The sequence below is a fragment of the Mesocricetus auratus genome, unplaced genomic scaffold (genome assembly GCF_017639785.1).
Source record: "Mesocricetus auratus isolate SY011 unplaced genomic scaffold, BCM_Maur_2.0 Super-Scaffold_6730, whole genome shotgun sequence".
Taxonomy (NCBI): domain Eukaryota; kingdom Metazoa; phylum Chordata; class Mammalia; order Rodentia; family Cricetidae; genus Mesocricetus; species Mesocricetus auratus.
Genome location: NW_024429184.1, coordinates 49888569 through 49915633, shown reverse-complemented (window position 1 = coordinate 49915633; position 27065 = coordinate 49888569). Strand labels below are relative to the sequence as shown.

The following is a 27065-nucleotide window of genomic DNA, read 5'->3' as shown; positions in this document are numbered from 1 at the left end:
TTACCATTCAGCTGTTAAAAAATGAAGTTAATTAGTAGATGGATTTGCCTAGAAAAAAAAGCATCCTGAGTAAGGTAACCCACACCAAAGGAGTTAAATATTCTGTTTTTCTATTGTGTGGATGTTGGTTTTTAAACTTTCAACAGTTAGGTTAAAATCCACATAACCACAGAGGTTAGGCATTAGCTATTACTGGTTGATTAAGTGATCAGGGTGAGGGTAGAATATTCCAAGGAAGGGAAAATAAAATATACAGCTGTGGGGAGACAAAAGGGAACTTTAGTTGGGAAATTAGATAAGCAGAGAATCAGAGAGAAGGGTAAAGTAGGGAATATGATGAGGAATAACAAACATTAAAGAACCTTTGAAACTACATCAAAACCTACTACTGTAGATATTCCTAAAATATGCACATATATGGAAGGACTCTAATTGTAGAGACCAACAACTAGAGGAGAGAATTTCCCAAATAGATATAATACACCAATGAGTAAAAAATCTCCTTGCCAGGGGTAGTTTGCATCTCATTGAGGAGTTGTCCAAATGGGAACCACAGGAATTGCCAAACATCATAAGCTACTGTTACTGTTATGGGTTGCTCTCCAATGGTAAGGCCCTACTGGAAAAAAAAACACTTAACATGTCAGAAACCATGGAGAGGTTGAGCTGGTGCCTATCTAGATGCTTCATCCCCTACTGTGTTCATGGTAACAGAGGTATATTACATGCTATCACAGGAAAAAGTAGTCATCAGTATCACTCCACTACACACCCTGATAACTACAACAGTTATCTACATGCGCGATATACTGCTTCAATAGTTTCATAAATGTTATGAGAACAACCAACCACACTTTGATTTAAATAGATTTAAGGATCACTCCAAGAGAAAGAAGAGTTTTCTAAAACTGTAAAGTGACCAAGAACCTGAAACTTGACAGGTCACAGGCCTAAAAGAAAACCAACTACTAGTGCTCCGCTAAAGAAACAGTAATAAATTAACTTCTAATGATATACTCTATACCCACAGATCACTGCCTCATACAACTCCTATTTGAGGAGCTTTTTACTGCATTGGATATAAATTAATACAGACAATCAGACAATGTACAGAGAGTTAGACTTCAGAGCAGTCAATACTAAATGGGATATTTTTATCAAACCCTTCCTCTCAAATCCCATAGATCTACAAGGATGAGGAGGCAGAAAAATTGTAAGTGCCCGAAGGAATGAATGATATGCTGGCAATACTATGTCAACTTGACGTACAAACTAGTGTTATCTGAAAGGAGGGAATCTCAATGGAGAAAATGCTTCCATACAATCCTAATGTAAAGCATGTTCTTAACTAGTGATTCATAGGTAAGGGCACAGCTCATTGTGGATGATACCAACTCTGGCCTGATGGTTGTGGACTCTATAAGAAAGGAGACTGAGGTAGCCATGGGAAACATGCCAGTTAGCAGCACCCCTTCATGGCCTCTGCATCAGGTTCTGCCGCTAGGTTCCTGCCCTGACTTCCCTCAATGAAAAACAGCAATACTGAAGTGTAAGCCAAATAGAACCTTTTCTCAACAACTCGTGCTTTGGTCGTGGAGTTTCATCACAGCAATAGAAAGCCTAACTAAGATAGATGACTCATAAAAGAAGGTAACTTCAAGATATCAGGACTGCTGCCATCATAACTCAAAGAGGCACACAAAAGACATGCACATATTCAAGCCAGATTCAAGCTAGTGTCCTAGCACTGGGAGGAGGAAGTATACACAGGGTCTCTCACATAACCAAGAAATTATCTGCAATTGTTACTGGTTGATAACGGGGAAAATCAAGTTTCTCCAATGACATCTCACTGAGTATACTAACCATACTCCAGGCATACCCCACGGTAAGGGGTTGAACAATACAAATGAACTCAACAATATTTTATGCAGTTTTTTTGTTTCACTTTGCTTTATTTTTGGCTTTTGTTGCTGTTCTAATGATCTTTACTTATTTGTCTTGATCTTCATTTTTCTTTCTTTGATTATCTTCTATTTTTACACTCCCGGGAATGAGTGTGTGTGTGTGTGTGTGTGTGTGTGTGTGTGTGTGTGTGTGTGTGTTTGAAAGATATTGAAAGAAAGAACATAAGGTGGGTAAGTAACCTTGTAGGAAGCATCAAGAAGGAAGTGGGAGTTGAGAAATTATGTTCAACATTTATATTGTGTGACAAAACTTTTTGATGTAATATAGTCCTAAAAAAGGAAAAATCAAAAAAAGGGGAAAAGGAAAAGTCACTTATTGGGCCATAGTACTGCATACCTTAATCCCAGTAATCAAGAGGCAGATGCAGGTAGATCTCTATGTATTTGAAGACAGCCTAGTTCATATACTGAGTTGCAGAACAACAAATGCGGCAAACAGAAACCTGGTCTCAAAAAAAACAAACAAGCAAAACCAAAACAAAAGGTCTTTCTATGTGACTTTGTCTTTTCTTTTGTAAGTTTAATATGCTTTTTGTTCTGTAATACATTTAATGTTTTAGTATATGATTATTATATGTCCTTGACATTCTTTGTTTTTTTCTGGTTCTGTGTATATCGTGTTTTCTATGCTATTGGCATTTTAATAGGCATTTCTTTTGTTAAATTTGGGGAATTTTTTCTATGATGTTGATAAAAACATTTTCTGTTCTTTTGATCTGGATTTCATTATATTTGTTATTAAAAGGTTTAGCCTTTACATGGTATCCCAATTTTCCTGTGTGTTTTTTGGATGGTGTTTTTTTATTTGTGTTGGTTTGTTTGGTATTTTCTTGAACTGAAACTATCTGTTGTCTGTCACTTTTACCTTTTTATTATTATTATTATTTTATTTAGGTTAGAAACAATCTAGTTTCACATGTCAATCCCAGATCCCTTTCCGTCCCCTCCTCCCCCGCCTCCCCACCAGACCCCCCAAACCCCACCCAATCTCCACTATGATACCCAAGGAGGGTGAAGCCCTCCATGGTGGATCTCCAGTAACTGTCATTTCATCCAGGACAGGGCCTAGGCCCTCCCCCAAGAGTCCCACTTGAGAGAGCCTCCCATATTGTGGCATGGGCACTCAAAGTCTGTTTGTACGCCAGGGATAAATACTACCCAAGGCTTCACAGATTACCTAGGCCTCCTCACTGACACCCACATTCAGGGGGTCTGGGTCAGTCCCATGCTTTCCACCCAGCCATCAATCTGGAGTCCAAGAGCATCTCCTTGTTCAGATCAACTGTTTCTGTGTGTTAAACCAGCCCATTTTTAACTCCTCTGCCCATCAGTTCTGTCTTTCTGACACTGATTCCAGGAGTTCAGTTCAGTGTTTAACTGTGGGTATCTGCCTCTGCTTTCATCAGTCGCTGGATGAAGGTTCTGTTTCCTAGACTCTCTGGCAGTAGGATTTTATGCTGGAAATAACCTGATTCATGTCTAAAATCCATAAATGAGTGAGTACATACCATGTTTGTCTTTTTGTGACTGGATTACCTCACTCAGGATGGTTTCTTCTAGTGCCGTCCATTTGCCTGAAAATTTCAAGAATCCATTGTTTTTTTCCACTGAATAGTACTCCATTATGTAAATACACCACATTCTCTCTATCCACTCTTCAGTTGAGGGGCATCTAGGTTGCTTTCAGGTTCTGGCTATTACAAATAATGCTGCTATGAACATAGTGGAATAGACATCCTTGTTGTATGAATGGGCATCTTTTGGGTATATGCCTAAGAGTGGAATTGCTGGGTCTGGTGGTAGACTGAGTCTCATTTTCCTGAGGAATCTCCATACAGATTTCCAAAGTGGCTGTACGAGTTGGCACTCCCACCAGCAGTGGAGGAGTGTTCCCCTCTCTCCACATCCTCTCCAGCATAAACTGTCATTGGTGTTTTTTATTTTAGCCATTCTGACAGGAGTGAGATGGTATCTCAGATTTGTTTTGATTTGCATTTCCCAGATGGCTAGGGATATTGAACACTTTCCCAAGTGGCTCTCAGCCATTTTAGACTCCTCTATTAAGAATTCTGTTTAGTTCTGTACCCCATTTTTTGATTGGATCCTTTAGTGTTTTGGAGACTTGCTTCTTGAGTTTTTTGTAAATTTTGTAGATCAGCTCTCTGTCAAATGTGAGGTCAGTGAATATCTTTTCCCAATCTGTGGGATGCTGTTTTGTCTTGTTGACTGTGTCCTTTGCCTTACAGAAGTTTCTCAGTTTCAGGAGGTCCCATTTATTAATTGTCAACCTCAGTGTCTATGCTACTGGCGTTATTTTCAGGAGGTGGTCTCCTGTACCAATTCCTTCAAGGGTGCCTCCCACTTCCTCTTCTAAGAGGTTCTGTGTGGCTGGATTTATGTTGAGGTCTTTGATCCATTTGGACTTAAGTTTTGTGCATGGTGATAGAAATGGATCTATCCACATTTTTCTACATGCCAGCATCCAGTTATGCTAGCACCATTTGTTGAAGATGCTTTCTTTTTTCCATTGTATATGTTTAACTTCCTTGGCAAAACTCAGATTTTCATACATGAATGGGTTGTTATCAGCGTTTCAATTCGATGCCATTGGTCTACCTGTCTATTTTTGTGCCAATGCCAAGCTGGATTTGTAGATATGTATTGTTGAAATCTGGTTTTGTCATGGAATATCTTGTTTTCCCCATCTACAGTAATTGAAAGCTTTGCTAGATTTGGGCTGTCATCCATGTTTCTTTAGCATTTGTAGGACACCTTTCCAGGACCCTCTTGCTTTCAGAGCTTCCATAGAGAAGTCATGTGTAAGTCTGATAGGAATGCCTTTATATGTTACTTGGCCTTTTTGCTTTACTGCTCTTAATATTTTTTCTTTATTCTGTAAGTTTGGTGTTTTTATTATTATATGGCAAGGGGACTTCTTTTTGTGGTCCAGTCTATTTCTTGTTCTCTAAGCTTCTTGTACTTTCATAGGCATATTTTTCTTTAGTGTGGGAAAGTTTTCTTCTATGATTTTATTGAATATGTTTTCTGTACCCTTGAGCTGTATTTCTTTGCCTTCTTCTACACATATTATTCTTAATGGTGTCCCATATTTCCTGTATATTTTGTGTTAGGGATTTATTGGATTTGAGATTTTCTTTGGTTAATGACTCTATTTCCTCTAGTGAGTCTTCAACAGCTGAGATTCTTTCTTCCATCTCTTGTATTCTATTGGTAATCTGTACTTCCTTATTGTTTACCCAGCTTTTCTATTTCCAGCATTCTGTCAGTTTGTGCTTTCTTTATTGTCTCTATTTCAGTTTTCAGGTCTTGAACTGTTTGAATTTTTCCTTCATCTGATTGTTTTTTCTTCACTTTTCTTGCTTTCTTTAACATATTTGTTGATTTCTTGCATTTTTGGTTTGCTTTTTCTTCCATTTCTTTAAGGGATTTTCTCATATCCTCTTTGATGGCCTCTATCATTTTCATGAAGTTGTTTTTAAGGTCATTCTCTTCTGCTTCATCTGCATTGGGATGTTCAGGTCTTACTGGTATAAAGTCCCTAGACTCTGGTGGTGTCATATTGGTTTTTCTGTTGTTGAATGTGTTTTTATATTGTTGTCTTCCCATACTTTCTTCTAGTGGGTGCACAACGTGGGCTCTCTTCCTCTCCTGGTGGGTGCAATTATACATACAGAAAAACACTGACACACAAAAAAATAAAAATAAACCTAAGGTTCAATTCCAGTGGGTTCAATCAGGTTCACTACTCTGATTCGACTCAAGATTAATGCAGGTGTGTCTAGACACTCTAAGAATGAGGCAGGCCCAGAAATTTCCAAGGAGGGGGATGTAGGGAGTTGGGGCCCAGAGTAGAGCCCACACTTACCTCAAGCAGAGGGCAGAGGGTAGAGAGCAGAATTTGTCTTTTTAATTAATTTTAATGAAAATTTGTCATTTTTCTTATAGATCCCATAATTACTTATCATAAAACTGCCCTTTGATTTTGTGTATTAGAAACATCTTTCATAATTTTATGTAATCTGTTAATGAAAAAGTTACATATACTTGCTTAGGGGAATCTATTAAGAATTTGGGCTGGACCAATGACTCAGTTGTTGAGAGCACTGGCTGCTCATCCAGAGGATAATCCTTGCTTATTATTTAGCATCCACATGGTGGCTCACATCTGAGTGTAACCCCAGTTTCAGACAGTCTGATGCTCTCTTCCAGCCTCCACATGATGCATTGATATACACACAGACAAAAACTGCCTCCACAGGCATTGGATATACATGGTGCACAATTATACATACAGACAAAACACTGACACACACATAAAAATAAAAATATACCTCAAAACTTTATATATATCTTGGGTTTTCTCTAAGAAATATATTCCGAACTCAACAAAGTTTATATGTTTCTCTTAGAGCATTTTTATACTTCCATTTTATTACAGTTATTCTTCCTCTGATTTTTTTTCTGGGTGTTGTTTTCATTTTGGTTTTCCTAGATGTAGCTAGATGAAATGACTAGAGCTTAAGAAGTTGTCTGCTCCATTCTCTGGAAACATACTTTGGTTTTCAAGTGTTCCTTCGGAAGCAGATATCTTCATAAAATTAAAGTGCACCATTCTTCTAGCAATGATAGAGAATAAGACATTAATCAGTATAGTAGATAATACTGTCAACTGGCAGAATCTAGAGTCCGGTAGAAGGCAAGCCTCTTGACAGATCTGTGAAGACTTATATAGCCTAGATTAATCAAATGGGAAGAACCAACTTAAATGCAGACAGCATCATCCAATAAGTCAGGGTCCGAGAATGAATAAAAAGGATAAAGGAATTTAAACACTGGCATTCATCCTAATAAGGACCAGAAGAGTTAGCATTTTACTGTACTTTTGGCTTAAGTATAGTGAATTGCGTGTTCTTCATGTGTAACTCTGTCCCCAGCTGAAGCTCCTCTCCTCTTCCCCTTGCCTGAAGAAGCAGTTAATTAGAAAAATAGCTGTTCTTTCCTTATCTGTTCCCCTTCTGTAACCATTCGAGTACAGAAAGATGGGGTTTATTTTGGCTCACAATTGGAAGATGCAGTTAGTTAATCATGGAGGCATATAGCTTTTATATAATTATCATAGTAGCAAGAAAAATAATAAAATAAACATCTACATGAAAGCTGACCTGGTTCCATACATGAACATGAATTCTTAGCCATACTGATGATAGTGGTACACACTTTTAATGCTAGTACTTAGGAGGCAGAGACAGGCATTACAAATATACCTTGTCCTGAAGAACATCAAATATAGTTTAAAATCTTGAAATATACTTGAGTAAATTCACTCAAAATATGGTAGCAATGATTGCTCTGATGAATATGCTCTTTGAGTTTTAGACCAGAAATGTCCAATAGACAACTTAACACTTGAATTTTGCAATACACAGAAGGAGTTACTATATGTTTAACCATTTGTGTTGGAAATGTGAAGAAAGTAGTCACAGTGTTAGTTCATGAAAGGGTTATGCAAAAATACTAGCCTGGTCCAGGCCATGCACACCTTTAATCCCAGCACTTGGGAGACAGAGACAGGTGGATCTCTGTGAGTTCTAGGCCAGCCTGGTATACAGAGTGAGTTCCAGGACAGGCTACAAAGCTATATACAGAAATCCTGTCTGGAAAATTCAAAAAAATTCTAGACTTACATAAATTAACTTCATTATCATGGCATTTTAACTATACTTTATAAAGAATATTTAGGAACATGATTTGTATCAATTTAACAGCATATTGTAATTGTCTTACAGTCTTTATGCCACACACACTATTTAACAATATATTTAGCGCTACTGAAAAATCTTTCCATCTGTAATTTATGTCATCAGTACTTTAATGACTATTTCACTTACCTATTGGTTCTTGACAGACTTCCAAATATTTCTGGTCATAAGTCAACCATGCAATCAGTTCACATGCCTTGAGACTGGCTGTATATGGTAGGTCCAGCTGAGACTTCTGTTCCCTATGGAATCATTCACATATCTGTGCCCTACTGCAGTTTAGAAAACTGCAATCCTCAGACTTCCATGCATCTTGGAATCTCCCCTAAATGTTAGTTCTGGTCCTTTGTAGAAGCAAATCCCAAAATAGCATTATATGTATGATGACTGTATTCAGGTAAATATTTGTATTGGAAAAAAGAAAGAAACTAGATGGATAATGTGAAAGCCATGGACCATGATTCATGTTAGAACACCAGTAAAGGGGAAGAGAGTAGGATGAGAAACTGCTTAAAACCCAGGAAGAATGAGGAATGAATGGAACAATATGCAAGGGAGCCCTTTAGCTAGAAAAATACAGCTAAGAGATAAATGAGGTTTCAAGTGCTTGTCACACAAGTTCATTGGATGAGGGAACATGATATTGGTATAAGAGCCATAACTTATTTCACTGTGGAGTTATCTGAGCCCTAGGAAACTAATGATTCCAAGAAAATTGTCTGCATTGTCATGGTTCCAGAATTAGTATGGCGTAATTCTCTGATTAACTAGCTGAAAATGCTTAGATCGTTCATACATAACGTAAGTAATATAGCAAACAAGGCTCACACCTATCAAACAGTCACTTTAGATGCATGTGTCTGGTCAAAACAAATTCCAAGGACCGAGCAGAGTTATTAAGTGAGGAAAGAGACTCTAGCTCAAGGAAGTACCATTGAACTCATATTTTTATAAAGAAAGGATGTGAGGAGCCGCCCTCACTATCGCTATCACCATTAGAAGATGGCGCTGACATCTGCTGTCAGTTGGAGTTTACCGTTTAAACTGTGCCTCACCCGTCATCTGGGGTGATGAGCAAACCACCAATCCCGGCTCTACACGTCTCACTCGGAGCTCCTAGGCTTATATAAGGGGCTGGGTTTCTTAGCTTGGGGTCTCCCTCTCAGAAGCTGATCATCTATCTCTCAAGATGTATTAAAGCTTTACTGCAGAAGGATCCCAGTGTCCTGCGTCGTTCTTGCTGGCGAGACGGTAGCGCGGGACATCTGGTACCGAAACCCGGGAACTCTTCAACATCGCCGGCGCCATGGGAGACCCCTCGGAAGACGGGGCGGATTCAGAACTGCAGGGACGTAAGTTCAGAGAGGTATGCTTTATCCTGAACACCCCTTTTCTCGACTTTGGCCTTAGTTTGTCATCACCGTGGGACGGGTCAGTGGAGGCTTTGGTGCTAGTCCTGTTTGTCCTTCTTCATCGTGGCTGGTACTGACAGAACGGTGCTGTCAGTCTGGTAAGTCCAGCGCCGTTTTTTAGATAAGCCGCTAGCGCGATGGGGTTGTCACAGTCAGTGGTTACTGCCCTACAGACTGTGCTAAAACAAAGAGATCTCAAAATTGCACCACGAACACTTCAAAATTTTGTGAAGGAGGTAGATAGAGTGGCACCATGGTATGCTTGTTCCGGGTCCCTCACTGTGGCCTCATGGAACAAGCTAGGTAAAGAACTAGACAGGAAGCATGCAGAAGGAGATCTCCACTTAGGTACCAAAGCCATTTGGAAGCTAGTTAAAAACTGCTTGGAGGATGAGGCCTGTCACCCTGCTATAGTAGAAAGTCAGGGAACCTTAGAGGAAGTTCAGGATAGCATGTCAGAAACTGAACGGAGTGAGAGAATGGGAGCTCGCAAAAGGAAAGACATGTCTAAGAAAAAAGGCCCTCCCCAAGAAGTTAAGAAAGGGGAGAGAAAGAAGGGAGTGATCATTCACCCCCTAACAAATCTAAGAAAAAGAAAAGCCAGAATCTAGGCTATACCCTACGGTAGAGCTAGAAGCCTTGGAGCTAGATAATTCCGATTCTGACACTCTGGATTCTAGCGAAGAAGGTGGTCTAGAGGAGGAGGTGGCACGGTATGAGGAAGAAAGATATCACCCTGATAGACACCGGCCGCTGAAAACAAAAATGAATGTGAGGCCACCGCCTATAAATCCGGCGGGCTCACGCCCCTCGGCGCCTCCGCAGTATGAGCTTCGGCTGAATACTGGTACTGACTCCTTTTTACCTTTAGAGGAATGGAGAAAAATACAAATGGCTTTTCCAGTATTCGAGAATGTGGAAGGCGGAAGAGTACATACTCCCGTAGATTACAATCAAATCAAAGAATTGGCCGAATCCGTTCGTAATTATGGGGTCAATGCTAACTTTACCACAATACAGGTAGAAAGGCTTGCTAATTTTGCCATGACTCCCACTGACTGGCAGACGACAGTGAAAGCAGTGCTTCCCAACATGGGACAATACATGGAATGGAAGGCTCTCTGGTATGATGCAGCCCAGGCGCAAGCTAGAGTTAATGCCACAGCTGAAGATGAGAATCAGAGGCAGTGGACATTTGAAATGCTGACAGGTCAGGGTCAACATGCCCTTAATCAAACCAACTACATCTGGGGCGTCTATGGTCAGGTGTCGGCCGCCACTATTAAAGCATGGAAGGCCCTCACAAAAAGGGGAGAATCCAGTGGACACCTTACAAAGATTGTCCAAGGACCCCAAGAGCCATTTTCAGACTTTGTGGCCAGAATGACCGAGGCCGCCGGTCGCATCTTTGGTGATTCAGAACAAGCTATGCCCCTGATTGAGCAACTTGTCTATGAACAAGCAACCCAGGAATGTCGAGCGGCTATCGCCCTCGCAAAAGCAAAGGTTTACAAGATTGGCTCAGAGTGTGCAGGGAGCTGGGGGACCCCTAACCAATGCAGGACTAGCTGCCACCATTTTACAAACGCACAGGCGTAGAGATTTATCTAGTCGAAAAGCTTGTTTTAATTGTGGGAAAATGGGGCACCTTAAGAAAGATTGTCAATCTCCTGAAAGAACAAGAGAACTGGAGCTTTGCCATCGTTGTGGTAAAGGTTATCATAGGGCTAGTGAGTGCAGGTCAGTCCGGGATATGAAAGGGAGGCTTCTGCCCCCTATTGAAGAACCCAAGGTACCCCAATCAAAAAACGGGTCACGGGGCCCATGGTCCCAGGGCCCTCAGAAATATGGGAACCGATTTCAGAAAAGCAATCAAGAGGAAGTAGAGGCTTCCGAGGAACCCCCGGAATGGACTTGCGTGCCGCCTCCGACTTCTTACTCATGCCCCAAATGAATGTTCAACCGGTCCCAGTCCATTCCCCTGGACCTTTGCCCCCTGCCACCATTGGGCTTATTCTGGGCCGTGGCTCCTTAACTTTACAGGGACTCATTATATATCCTGGGATTGTTGACCCGTATCATAAAGAGGAGATTCAAGTTCTCTGTTCTAGCCCTCGGGTGTATTTTCTATAAAGCAGGGAGATAGAATTGCACAACTGGTGTTGCTGCCCTCCCTCGGGGATGGAGAAACCTACACTTTACAAAAAAGGGCTATGGGATCTTCTGGAAGTGATTCAGCCTATCTGGCTATACCCCTAAATGAGAGACCTACAATAAAATTGTTAATTAATGGAAAAGAATTTGAAGGGATAATGGATATGGGAGCAGACAAAAGCATTATTTCACTCCATTGGTGGCCGAAGTCTTGGCCCACTGTTGTTTCATCTCATTCTCTACAAGGTCTTGGATACCAGTCCTCTCCTGCCATCAGTGCCTCAGCCTTAACCTGGCGGAACGCTGAGGGCAAACAGGGATGTTTTACCCCCTATGTGTTGCCACTCCCTGTAAATTTATGGGGACGGGATGTGTTACAAGCCATGGGCATGACCCTAACTAATGAATACTCCCCCAGGCATCAGCCATTATGGCAAAGATGGGGTATACAAAGGGTAGAGGCTTGGGTAGGCAAGAACAAGGCAGAATAAAACCCATTACACAACATGGAAATCGGGGTAGAAAAGGACTGGGTTTTATTTAGGGGCCGTTGAGGCTTCACGACCCATACCGTGGAAAACAGAGGAGCCGTTATGGGTCTCTCAATGGCCTCTATCCTCTGAAAAATTAGAGGCTGTCACAAGATTAGTGCAAGAACAGGAACGGCTGGGGCATCTAGAGCCTTCTACCTCCCCATGGAATACACCAATTTTTGTTATTAAGAAGAAATCTGGGAAGTGGAGATTACTCCATGACCTGCGGGCCATTAACAATCAGATGCATCTTTTTGGCCCTGTTCAAAGAGGACTTCCTTTGCTTTCTGCACTTCCTCAAGATTGGAAGCTTATTATTATAGATATTAAGGATTGTTTCTTCTCTATTCCACTTTACCCACGGGATAGACCAAGGTTTGCCTTCACTATCCCTTCTCTTAATCATATGGAACCAGACAAGAGATTTCAGTGGAAGGTACTGCCGCAAGGCATGGCCAATAGCCCAACAATATGTCAGCTGTATGTGCAGGAGGCTTTGGAGCCAATTAGGAAGCAATTTACATCTTTAATCATGATCCATTATATGGACGATATTCTTATTTGTCACAAAGAGTTAGATGTTTTACAAAAGGCTTTTCCCATGCTGGTGGCTGAATTAAAACAGTGGGGATTAGAGATTGCCTCAGAAAAGGTTCAAATTGCAGATACAGGGCTCTTTTTGGGCTCAATGATTACTCCCAAAAATATAGTTCCTCAGAAAATAGAAATTCGCAAAGACCACTTACAAACATTAAATGATTTTCAGAAACTTCTGGGAGATATAAATTGGTTGAGGCCCTTTTTAAAAATTCCATCTGCTGATCTAAAACCCCTCTTCGATCTCCTGGAGGGTGAGCCTCATATCTCCTCACCCAGAAAATTTACCCCTGCTGCCCACCGAGCCTTACAGATGGTGGAAGAGGCCTTACAGGAAGCACAATTACAACGTATTGAGGAGTCACTACCTTTTAATCTGTGTGTTTTTAAGACAGCTCAATTGCCAACTGCAGTCCTGTGGCAACATGGACCATTACTTTGGATTCATCCAAATGCTTCCCCTGCTAAGATTATTGACTGGTACCCTGATGCTGTTGCACAGCTCGCGCTTCGCGGAATAAAAGCAGCTGTTACGCATTTTGGCAGGGATCCTGATTCCTTGATTGTGCCTTATACTGCTGCACAAGTTCAGACCTTGGCAGCCACATCTAGTGATTGGGCAGTTTTAGTTACTTCCTTTTCAGGACAAATTGATAATCATTTTCCAAAGCATCCAATTTTACAGTTTGCCCTAAACCAGGCTATAGTGTTTCCACAAGTGACAGCTAAAGACCCACTCCCAGATGGGACTGTGGTGTACACTGATGGATCGAAAACTGGTATGGGAGCTTATGTGGTCAAGGATAGGGTTATATCTAAACAATATAATGAAACTTCACCTCAAGTTGTAGAATGTCTGATAGTACTGGAGGTTCTTGAGGCTTTTCCAGGACCCCTCAATATTGTATCAGATTCCTCTTATGTGGTTAATGCAGTTAATCTCCTTGAGATAGCTGGAATAATAAGATCCTCCAGCAGAGTTGCTAACATCTTTCAGAAGATACAAGCTGCCTTGTTAAATAGGAGATTTCCTGTTTTCATTACCCATGTCCGAGCACATTCTGGACTCCCAGGTCCCATGTCCTTAGGGAATGACTTAGCGGACAAGGCTACAAAGCTGGTGGCCGCTGCCTTGTCTACCCACACACAAGCAGCAAAAGAATTCCATCAGCGCTTTCATGTGACGGCTGAGACCTTGCGCCGTCGTTTTGCTCTATCCAGGAAAGAGGCTAGGGAAATTGTTACTCAATGCCAGAATTGCTGCGAATTCTTACCTGCTCCCCACGTGGGAATAAACCCACGTGGCATTAGACCATTGCAGATGTGGCAGATGGATGTTACTCATATTCCCTCTTTTGGAAGGCTTCAATATGTTCATGTTTCTGTTGACACCTGTTCTGGCGTAATGTTTGCCACACCCCTAACAGGGGAAAAGGCCTCATATGTGATTCAACATTGCCTTGAGGCCTGGAGTGCTTGGGGAAAACCCAGAATTTTAAAAACAGACAATGGACCAGCATATACCTCTCAAAAATTCCGACAGTTTTGTCGGCAAATGGATGTTACCCATCTAACTGGCCTACCTTATAACCCTCAAGGACAGGGCATTGTGGAACGTGCCCATCGTACACTCAAATCATATCTGATTAAACAAAAGGGGAGTATTGAGGATGTTCTACCCTCGGTACCAAGAGTTGCTGTGTCCATGGCACTTTTTACCCTTAATTTCTTGAACTCTGATGCCCAAGGCCACACTGCGGCCGATCGCCACAGTTTAGAGCCTGATAGGCCAAAAGAATTTGTAAAATGGAAAGATGTGCTAACTAATGAATGGAAAGGCCCGGATCCTATTCTAATAAGATCCAGGGGAGCTGTGTGTGTTTTTCCACAGGAGGAAGAAAACCCCCTGTGGATCCCTGAAAGACTCACTCGAAGAGCTCCTTCACAACTCCAGAATAAGAAGGATGGAGGCCAAGTGGGTGATGAAGACTCTCCTACTCGGGATGATGGTTCCTAGTATGATGGGAGAGTTACGGTGGGCCATCATGTCTACCTTCCCCTACCGATGCCAGTGATGCATAATGCCCAGGAGTTCCCTAGATTTTTCACAACTAATAGAGAGTTGGGGCTTGCCTTTTTGCCTTTAGATCCTCAGATACAGAGTTTTCAGGATGAGAGAACCTTGTCATTGGTAGGAAGCTTGTGCTTTACTGTGATTTCTTCATTAAAGGATAATTTTATTCATATGGATCCAGAAAGATCTAATGCTAATCCTTTTGAATTAATGGAAGCTGTACTGATCTTTCTCCTATGGCAATGATTGCTGGAGGATATAGTGAGAAGGGACAGATTACTTTTGATTGGAAAGGGGCATTAGGCAACAGTCTGAGTGAGGGACAGAGCTCTGGATCATCTGATTGGTCCTCCTCCAATGTTAAGTATACCCCTTTTAAGAGAACTAATTATTCAGCTGCTCCAATTTGTGTTTGGCTGCCCTTTATTTGGGTTGTGAGTAATGATACCTTAGGTAAGAATCAGAAAGAAATAAATTGCTCTGCTTAGAATTGTTTTTATGCATTATGCTGGGATGCTATTAAGCACCCTTTTGCTTTGGTAATGCGCATGCCTCGATTTGTTCCAGTTCCTGTTGAGGTGCCAAGTAGTTTGAGTTTGTTTAGGGAAAAGCGAGATTTTTGGGATCTCTGCTATTATTGTGGGCCTGATAGCTGCCGCCGCGGTTACTGCTTCGGTTACCGCCTCGGCCCTTGCACTTTCCGCCACTGTGCAGACAACTCAAACCATTAATGAACTATCGGCCACTGTGACCATGGCCCTAGATAAACAGGCCACTGCCAATTCTCAGATACAAGGAGGCCTGATGTTGGTAAACCAACAGATTAATTTGGTTCAGGAACAATTGGATATATTGTGGCAGATGGCCCAATTGGGATGTGAACAAAAGTTGCCTGGCCTTTGTGTCACTTCAGTACAATATGAGAATTTTACAAGAGCAGCTAACCTGTCAAAAGCTCTGTCTCAACATTTATTACAGAATTGGACTTTTGAGTTTGAGCAGACACTCCGTGAGTTGAGAGTGGCGATCCTGCAAGTGAATTCCACGCGTCTGGATCTTTCTCTGATGGAAGGCCTCTCCTCCTGGATTTCATCTGCATTTTCTTATTTTAAGGAATGGGTGGGGGTGGGATCATTTAGCCTAGTTCTCTGCTGTGGAATAGTGTTGATGCTTTGGATGGTGTGTAAGCTCAGAGCCCAAACAAAAGAGACAAAGTGATGGTGGCACAAGCACTTGCTGCCTTAGAACACGGAGCCTCCCTGACATTTGGTTAACCATGTTAAAGCAATAGGTCGCTGGCCTCCCGGCTCTTGCACCCCACGAGGCTAGTCTCATTGCACGGGATAGAGTGGGTAGGCTTCAGCAGCCCAAGGAGTTGCAAGGCTAAGCACTGCACAGGAGAGGTCTGCGGTATAACGACTTTCTCCTGGGAGATAAGTCATCTTGCATGAAGGTTCTATGTCATGATCTCCTTCCCCCAGAAAAACGACATCGGGACTGGTCAGGGCTCCCTCTGGGGATAAGACCCTGGAGAGGAGCTTTGTACATGTTCCAAATTTGCACATGGGGATTTGACCTCTATCTCCACTCCAAAGTTGTGGGTGTCCTATGGCTTCAAAAATAAATGAATAGGGGGGAGATGTGAGGAGCCGCCCTCACTATTGCTATCACCATTAGAAGATGGCGCTGACATCTGCTGTCAGTTGGAGTTTACCGTTTAAGCTGTGCCTCACCCGTCATCTGGGGTGATGAGCAAACCACCAATCCCGGCTCTACACGTCTCACTCAGAGCTCCTAGGCTTATATAAGGGGCTGGGTTTCTTAGCTTGGGGTCTCCCTCTCAGAAGCTGATCATCTATCTCTCAAGATGTATTAAAGCTTTACTGCAGAAGGATCCGAGTGTCCTGCGTCGTTCTTGCTGGCGAGACGGTAGCGCGGGACAAAAGGAAATGTTGTAATTGTCATGAAATTGAAGCAGCATTTTTACTTTGTGTAATTTTCAGATTCTGTTGCTGGAGCGTGGATGAACAGAGTCTGCCCTTCCATGCAATGGGTCATTACGTTTATGATCTGTTTCAATGTTGAACAGTACTGCTTGTGGAATACTTTTAGCATCAAGGATTTTCTACACTGCAAGTCAAGAAGGACAGCTGCCTTTCGTCTTCTCTATGCTTAACAACCACCATTGTCCAGTTGTAGCTATCATGAAGATAATATTTTTTCTTCTATTGCAATAATTCCTTCAAGTTTAGTGAATTTAATAAAATATATGATGCTGTCATCCTTTGTTTTAACTGAGCTACATATGATAGCTTTACTTAAACTGAGGTACCAGGAGCCCCATCTACATAGGCCTTTCAAGGTAAATCAAAACCCTGGCTTTAAATTTCTCCTTACTTTATATGAATAATATAGCTTCATCTGTGTAGGTGCTTCTAACCATTTACAAAACCAACCTTCAGAGCATCTACTACAGGCCTCCCATTCATGGGTATGGACAGTTCTGCTTCCTTTTTATTGTGTAAAAGTAAGCATTACTTCATTACATGAAGATAAATGTCATTTTTGCATCTTTCCTGCACTAAACAATAATTAGAGGGTAGTAAAGCATTGGTCATCATTAACAGTATCTCCTTAGCTAACAACGCAAATTGAATTATGTACACATATCATTGTTTTATATACTTAGCACACTAATTGTTATGAGACATCATTAAAAGCATCAATTTTAGGAGTTTTAAATGTTTTAATTTACTTAGCATGACAGAATAACTATTAGTTCATAACATTATTGCATGCAATGTTTTTAAATATAATGAGGGGGAATTGAATGCATCAGCCAGGCTAAATACTTTACTGCTGAACCATATGAACAGAACACAAGAAATATTCTCCAAAGAACCCTATCCACTAGGGAGATGCACGCCCAAGACCAGGAAGATCCTAGTGAATAGAACATGGATAGATGTCAATTTATATTTGCCACTAAGTTGAGTGCACAAGTGTGAGGTAAACTACACAAGCAATCAAATGTCACTGAATTAAGCTCTTACTTTAAAGGGTTCTGCTGACAACAGAGTATCCAGTACACAAGCAGCAGGAATGAATTTATGCAACCCAAAGAGCTGGCAAGTGTTCTTTAGTAAGCCTTCACACAAAATAATTGTAGGTCTGACATTAAGCACACTAGCAAAAGTGTGCAAGAACCATATTTTTTTCTTAATGGGATGAGTATGTTGTTTTATAAAGAACACGTTGTGGAAGGTGTTTATTTCCTTTTTCTGGCCTTGGCATAAAAATATTTGGGCTTCTAAAGGCATTGGTGATTGCTTTCAGAATCCTCAGACATGGAAGGCATGCATTTTTTGTGACCAAATATAATCCCTATCTGTATTTCTTTATTCCTTCTTTTATCTTTCTTACTTTCACCAATCTTATCCTTGTATAATATAAGCATACATGCTACAATATTAATCCAATGAGCTGTGATAGACATTATGACTTAATCATGTCATAAGCATAGTCAAGTCATATCATTTTAGATACCCCTTTATTTGAATATGAAGTTAACTAATAATCCTATGTTTCTCTTCAGTCACTGTCATATACACTTGTATTTTCTTCTTGGAATTTAGATTCCCAGACTGGCTCATGGGGATACAGATTCATTTGTTCTCCATTGAATTATGTAAATCTTAATTGTTATGAGATTCCTTTGTAGATTGGTACACTAGATATACTTTAAGAAATATTAACCTGGTTTATGTTCCACATTCTGTTCTTCCTAAAATAGCTTCCTTTTTAACCAGTCCCCATGTTGAAAATGTTAAATGGTAATATCTTTTATTTTAGTCATGAGTTTATTAAAAATAATGCATGGTGCGTGCCCCCTTTGCTTCAGACATTAAATATCTGGGTGGTTCATAGATTTGAGAACCAATCTTATATCAAAATCTTAAAAACTCATAGTGGATAAAATACAAAATATTGTGGACCACATATATAATATATAGAGGTTAGTATTATGAGTAACAAATTCACCAGATGTTCCAAGGCATAAACCTGGATGTTGATTGTTAGCTTCCTTGAGAAGTTGTAGCATACTAAGTTGAATATCGGTGTTTTTCTATGCACAATTCTGGAAGAGATAAATGACAAAATTAATGTGTTTCAAACCAGATATCTGTGACTCCTATATTTCTCATACTTTTTTATTTTGTGAGGTTGCTTCAGGATAAATTAGTCCACACCTTTTCAAAGATGGATTCTGAGTAAATATTCAGGTACAAGAGTTAATCCCTGTTTCCAAAAATCCAAAGTCTCAATAGCTAGTACTAAAATAATCTGGGTAAATCTGTTCGTGAGGATGATGTCTTCTAAGGCATACTGTACAACTGTCACTGTAAAAGAGCACTCACTGATTTTAGTGGACGAATGTCATAGTTTTGTGGATAAAGAGAAATTTATACAATCTGTATCATGAGTAGAGTTGTTTACAACTATTTACAATTGTTGTGGCTAAAAGCAAATATCTGTATGTTATATGCTGTAAAACTGAGAACATGACATGAAATACATTTCAGGACATGAATGCTACCATCTCTTTGTACTTCTAGAAAAATTCATGAGTGTTTTTCAATCATATAAAATTTGAAAATAAACCCACTACTAATTATTTATATATATATATATATATATATATATATATATATATATTTTACTTTTAGGTATGGTCAGCATTTCTATTTGGGTCAATATTAACTTCTTTGTTTTTACTTGTCTCACCAATGATCAAGACTCCCACAATGGAGGTTTTTAACAGGCCATATTTTTTTAAGTGGATTTCTGTGTTACTGGCTTCATATTCATCTTAATCAACATTCTAGGTTTTTTGATAAAATCACTTGTTATTTGCAATTACTATTTAATGTTTCCCCACCTGAAAATAGTGAAAAATAATTTTTAAAGTAAAAATAAAAACATAATTCTCACAATATTAAAACAATATGCAATTTTTGTGAATTAGTGTGTTTTATATAATCATTTATTACACAAACATCCATCTCCAACCTACCTAAAAGTTGTGTGGCATGAAATTATTCTCTGAGCTACATAGATTTTTGTGACTTGCAGGAAGAAAGGAACTCAAAATTAAGTGATATGAAATGATATGAAAATGTCAATTTCTATGAGTTAGCATTCATTGGAGTTTCACACTGTATTCCATAAATAATAATAATTATTATTACATATAAATTAAAATTGTAATGTTTAAGATACTTGAATGTTAAATATTAATTTGATCATAGCACATAATGTAAATATGTCAAAGTATCACATTTACCCTATTCTTTTATATATTTTTATTTACTCTTTGGAAATTTCACATAAATTCACCCTGATCACACTCTCTTCCCAGTCCTTTCATTTCTGTCCCCCTACCATCGTGATTCTCCCCACACAAAAAAAATAAAAAATAAAATAAACAAATTCAATTTATGTTATCTATATACCCCACACAACTACCAGAAGTCATTAATTGTGAAGAATTACACCTCAGCATCTTTATTACAGTTTTTAAGAGTTCTCTTCAATGGCTTCATGTTTAGGCTGTTATTTTTCAGGGGGAGGGTTGTCAATTGTGATGGGAGTAGGGGTTGTAACAGAAGCCTTCCCTGTCTTCTTTCTCAGCTGTGCACCTGCAGTTATTCATATTTTGGCAAAAGTGTCTGCCTTGCTCTTTATAGTCAGCAGGGACATACTTCATGGATTTCCATATGGTTTCTGGTGACACAGAAAATCATGAAGATGGCCTGCTACTGCAGTTGGACCACAGACACAGACAAGGCCCTCAAAGACAGCAATGGACCACAGACATCAACATGGATTCAGACTACCACACAGACCATTGACACCTTCATGGCCTTCAGTAGTAACAGGGGCACAGACATCAACACAGACACAAGCCACAGGAGGACCATGGACCTAGACATGGCCCAAGATGCCAGCAAAGACCCGACTACATCATGGCATCAGTGTCAGTGCAGGCCACACTGTGGCACTAGATGGTTTTACACGATATTTTACTTACTTTTTGGCACACAAATGATGGGAATCTGTGACTTTTAAAAAGCTTTATTTTCTGACAAGTTTAGAGGATGAATGATCCAGTGTCAGAGGAACCATGTATTCAGCCTCTAGAGAGTTAATAATATACTGTATGTGACATGGAAATTTTCCCAGGCTAGCCTGAAGATTTTGTTTTGGTCTAGTGTCCTTGTAGCCACAAAAGCTACTAGCCTGAGAACAGACTGTGATATGTTTCTAGAGTCTTAAAAATTGGGTGATGGGGTTCAGGAGTGAAAACAGTTAAAAAAGATAACTGTTTATCAATGATGTCAAAACTTGAGGAGAAATGATTGGAAATGATAACTCAGTACTGTCATAGTTTATTAATGATGACTAAAAGATGAACAAGAGAAAAGTGACACAATTGTGCCAAGACAAAAAAAATTTGAAATGATCTACACTTTGGAACAACATGAATATATCCCTGCTTGCTAAATTATGTATAAATAAAGAAGTACTCCAGCTGCTAGTCAGTCAGGCTGCAAGATCATCCCAACCATTTTGCCTGGCTCAGTCCTTCTTTTACCTACACCTTACATCCTCTTTTGGGGCCTCTCCACCCCTGGGAATGGCCCCAGCATTCTGGCACTTGTGAGAGATACAGGCTGTCAAAGTTAGAGAAGCCATACTGATATGTGTGTCCTCTCTGTTCATCTCTCATAAAATGAAACCCAAGTGTCCCACATCCGAATTCTCTATCACCACTCTTGCATACACCCATCCTCAGACCCTACCCTCATCCAGATCTGGACTCTCACACTGTATCATCATCACAAAGTTTGTTTTAAGATTGTGTCCTTGTGCTTTGGCCATGTTGGAATATTCAGCCATCCAGAGATGGCTGGAGTCTGGCAGTATCTTTGGCATGATCTAGAAACACAGAAAAATGGGAAAGTTTACTTGTAAAGGTGTAAGATTTTCAGAAATCTTGATCTTCCTGTGGGGAAACATTAAATAATAATTGTAAATAACAAGTGATTACTACCAAATAAACCTGCATGCTCATTAAGGTGAATACTAAGCCAGTAACATGGAAGTCCACTGCAAAAAAACAAAAAACAAAAACAACAACAACAAAAAACAGTGACCTCATCGATATGCTCTACTGTTAGAGACTTAATATTTGCTATGAAAAATAGAAACACAATGCTACTGATCCAAATGTCAACCACACCTGAAAGAAGAATAAAAATTAAGATGAGTATCGGCTTTGGTCTCAAAGATTTGTTTACTATTTTATTTTTTTAAACTTGCACATTTTTAATTTAAATTAGAAACAGGTATGCTTCAAATGTCAATCCCAGCTCGCCCCCCACCCCCGCTCCCTCCACCAGCCCCACCATCACCTCCCCATCCCCAGCCCAATCCCCACATCATTCCCCAGGGAGGGTAAGGCCCTCGTTGGGGGGGGATCTCCAGAGTCTGTCATTTCATCCAGGGCAGGACCTAGGCCCTTCCCCATGTGTTCAGGATGAGAGAGCCATCCCTCCATGTGGAGTGGGCTCCCAAAGTTCATTCGTATGCCATGGTGAACACTAATCTACCACCCAAGTCCCCAGAGATTTCTGAGGCCTCCTCACTGGCACCATATTCATGGAGTCTTGATAGTCCCCTGTTGGCCTCTTAGTCTGGGGTTCAAGAGCTCCCCCCTCGTCCAGTCAGCTGTCTTTATGGGTTTCACCAGCATGGTCTTGACCCCTTTGCTCATCACTCCTCCATCTGTCACTGGGTTCCATGGGGTCAGTTCAGTGTTTAGCTGTATCTGTCTCTGCTTCCATCAGTCACTGGATGTAAGTTCTAGAATGTCATATAAGGTAGTCATCAATCTTATCATCAGCTAGTGGCTATTAATGTAGTCCCTCCGATATTACTTAGTTTTCCAGTTGGTTATATCCTTTTGGGTCTCTGGAAATCTCACTAGTGTGAACTCTCCCTCAAAGCTATAATGACTCCAACTATTATGGTATCTCTCATCCTGGTCTCCTCTATTCTTACCCCGACTCAGCCTTCCTGCTCCCCCATGTCTTCTTCTACCCTGCTCTTATCCCCCTCTCTTTTTCCTGGTTCTCTCTCTTCTCCCCACATGATCTCAATCAGCTCAGGAGATCTTGCCTCTTTCCACTTTTCTGGGGTATAATGCATATCTCTTGGGAACCTCCCTGTTTCCCAGACTCACTGGCCTGGGATTGTAGGCTGACACTACCCTGATCCAAGTCTAAAATCCATATATGAGTGAGTACATACCATGTTTTCTTTTTGTGACTGGGTTACCTCACTCAGGATGGTTTCTTCTAGTGCCGTCAATTTGCCTACAAATTTCAAGATTCCATTGTTTTTACCACTATATAGTACTCCATTATGTAAATGTACCACATTTTTCTATTCACTCTTACCACTATACAGTACTCCATTATGTAAATGTACCACATTTTTCTATTCACTCTTCAGTTGTGGGGCATATAGGTTGCTTCCAGGATCTAGCTATTATAAATAATGCTGTTATGAACATAGTGGAACAGACATCCTTGTTGTAAGAATGGGCATCTTTTGGGTATATGCCTATCAGTGGAATTGCTGGCTCTTTTGTTAGGCTGATTCCCATTTTCCTGAGGAATCTCCATACTGATTTCCAGGTTTTCATTTTTTTGTTTGTTTGTTTTTATGAAACAGGGTTTCTCTGTATTGTTTTGGAGGCTTTCGGTCCAGCCTGGCCTCGAACTCACAGAGATCCGCCTGCCTCTGCCTCCCGAGTGCTGGGATTAAAGGCGTGCGCCACCACTGCCCGGCCCATACTGATTTCCAAAGTGGCTGTACCAGTTGGCACTCCCACCAGCAATGGACAAGTGTTCCCCTTTCTCCACATCCTCTCCAGCATAAGCTGTCATTGATATTTTTTATTTTAGCCATTCTGACAGGAGTGAGATGGTATCTCAGAGTTGTTTTGATTTGCATTTCCCTAATGGCTAAAGATGTTGAGCACTTTCTCAAGTGTCACTCAGTCATTTTAGTCTCCTCTACTGAAAATTCTCTGTTTAGTTCTGTACCCCATTTTTTGATTGGGTCCTTTGGTGTTTTGGAGACTTGCCTCTTGAGTTCTCTGTAAACTTTGGAGATCAGCCCTCTGTGAGATGTGGTGTTAGTGAATATCTTTTCCAATTCGGTGGGCTGCCTTTTTGTCTTGTTGACTGTGTCCTTTGTCTTGAAGAAGCTTCCCAGCTTCAGCAGGTCCCATTTATTAATTGTTGATCGCAGTGTCTATGCTACTGGTTTTATGCTCAGGAAGTGGTCTCCTGTACCAATTCATTCAAGGGTACCTCCCACTTTCTCTTCTAACAGGTGGATGTCAGTGAGGAGGCCAAGGTAATCTATTGAGCCTTGGGTAGTAGATCAGTATTTATCCCGGGTATACAAATGGACTTTGGGCACCCATCCAACAATGAGAGATGCATTCTCACCCTGGACTCTTGGGGGAGGGTCTAGGCCCTGCCCTGGATGAAATGACAGACTATAAACACCCCCATGGAGGACCTCACCCTCCCTGGGGAAATGAGGAGGTATGGTTGGTGGGGTTGGTGGGAGGGTGTAGGAGGAGGGGAGGGAAAGGGAGAGGGACCTGGAATTGACATGTGAAGCAACCTTGTTTCTAATTTAAATTTAAAAATAAAATATATTAAAAATAATAACAATAAAAGGGAAGGGATGCTAAAAAATTGTTCTATAAAGCTAGCATTACCCTAATAAAAAAAACCTGTATAAGAACCCAACAAAAATAAAGTAAACTATAGAAAATTTTTTTTCTGGTGAACATACACCAGAATACACACAAAATATTTCATCTTAATTTTAGAGCAAATAAGGAGGATCAGATACAACAGGGAATTTTTGATGTAATAAAGGAAAGAACAGATAATTGAACATATTTAAAACAATAAATGTAATATTATACAGTACTAGACTTAAGGCCAGAAGTGACATTTATTTTCTTAAAATATATACTTGTAAATATGCACATATAGGATATAGACATAGTAGTAAGATTAGAAGGAATGGTGATATATAAAAGGCAGAAATTTAGGAGAAGAAGAAGACAAAATCAAACATACATCAGAAAGGCTGAATGAAAACAATTTTGTGAAGGAAAGAGATAAGCAAGAGTGAAAAGGGAATGCAGTGTAAAATAAAAACAAAACAGATTTATATAAATACATGAAAATCTCAGGACTCATTATACCTGTAAACACATAACTATACCATGCCAACTTAAAAAAATATAAAGAGACAAAGAAGAAAATGGAAGAGGGCAAGTTTGGCTGTGAGTAAATAAATAGTTTTCCTAATTCAGGAAAAGATCACTGTGATGACTAATAATAGAATGACACTGCTGTTCTCATTTACGGCAATGGTGTCTATAAGGGACCCTTTTCTCTACTGTTTGAAAGTAAATCACTGGCTTTAGTGATGATGTCTCAGTGTGATAAACAGAGGAACAATTCATGAACATTTATATTTCAGGTAAATTAGCAAGTTCACAAGGACATTCTTGTGATATGTAATCTATTATGAATTTATTTTTACAGGCTAACACCAGGACTGCCTACTCTAAACATGTGAAGATATATTTATGCACTCACTTCCTTTTGGTTCTGTAGCATCTATAATGTTCTTTTGTAATACAAATTTACCATCTCATCAACAATCTTAATTTTCTTTTTCCTTTCAGGTGTGGCTGCCGTTTGTATTTGGATCTATTGTTTTATCAGTTTTTATCATTTTCACACCAGTAATTCAGTCTCCTAATATTGAGCATGTCTATCAGGTTGTCTTTTCTGTGGACTTTGTATTACTGGCTTCAAGCTCACCTTAATAGACATGCTATTTGTTTTGACACAATCTCTTGTTATTGGCAATTACTTTTCAATGTCTTACCATCTGAAGACCAAGGCAACTTATTCTTTCCTTAAATCCTGACTGAAAGGGAAGTATATTTGAAACTAAGCATAACATAATTTTATTGCAGTTTTGCTGATCAGATGAATGTGCCATTAAACAAATTCCTTGTTTATAGTATGTCCACTCACAAAATTAGTTGAATAATTTCAATTTTGCCGCGTCCTCTGCACAGCCTGTGCCCGAGAATGTGGCGAGGGTGTCGGGATTGACGACACAGAGACCAGAAGGCTCTCCTTTATTCCTACTCTGGCTGGTTATTATATACCCTGACACCAGAGGTGGAGGTGGGTGGGTCTGAAGAGGCGGATAGTTTTTGGAAAAGGTCGAGGACAGGGCAGTTCCCATGGGCAAGCCCTTTTCAGGAACTTATTGCCCTAGGCATTGTATTGTTTTTAGCAAACATTGTCTTACAGCTGCCTGCTCCCAGGCTGATGGGGAAGTGGCTATCTGCCCAAGGTCTGTTGTCCCCACACAATTTCACCTCTTAAACACCTTTATTCTGTGATTAATGAGAAAAAATGAGATTAAAAGTTTTAAATACACAATAAAATAATATGTATATTTCATTTCTCACTAAAAGAGGTATGTGTCCACAGCATTTTAACATGTTGGCAAATGTACTTTTCCACACAGGAAACCATAGTACTTTTAGGAAGAATTGTCTCTAGTCATGTTTAGCATATTTTCACTAAAAGGAAAAGTTTGTGTAATGTACTTTCTAAGCAAATAAATGAGTATACTCTAGTCAAAACACCACAGTCAGTGATTCCTCTCTGGCTTCTCTGTCTCTCCAAGGACAGACTTCAGCAGTGATGACAGAGAGCACAGAATATTTATAGCTGAAAATATATCCTTATTGATTCTTCGGAAGATATTACTCAATAAGACCTACACTGCTAATTTGAAAAGGTTGGTGATCCCCAGAATTCTGAATGAATAAGGTTTTCCCGTGTCTTTTTTTTTCAAGACAGGGTTTGTCTGTATTGCTTTGGAGCCTGCCCTGGAACTTGCTCCGTAGAACTCAGAGATCCGCCTGCCTCTGCCTCCTGAGTGCTGGGATTAAAGTCATGCTCCACCAATATCTAGTTATCCTGTGTCTTTTAACAAGTAATCACTTAAGGTGTATTGTAATTTGTGAGGTATTTGCATATGCACATTTGGAGGAGAGATAGGGAGTATGCTACATACAGCATTGAGACTACATAGCATCTTTTCAATATATTAGAAGGAACGTAAACTGAGTTTCTGTCCCAGGCAAATATGTTTAATTTTTACAGCAAACTATCTATAAGTTAACATATAAGATATATGAGAAAAATGTAGATTTCTCTATTTTGGTCAGGACACACACATTTGATACATTTTATACCCCATATTGTCATTGATTATTTAATCAAAATTTTAAAAATGTTTTTGAGGGAAATGCTGACTACCCTGATTATAACATTAAATATCATTATTCATCAAAT

General features: G+C 40.0%; 1 pseudogene; it reads left to right on the top strand.

The window, feature by feature from the left end:
- Nucleotides 1-25618, top strand: part of LOC101842672 — an 85040-nt pseudogene extending 59422 nt beyond the window's left edge.
- Nucleotides 25619-27065: the final 1447 nt, after the last annotated feature.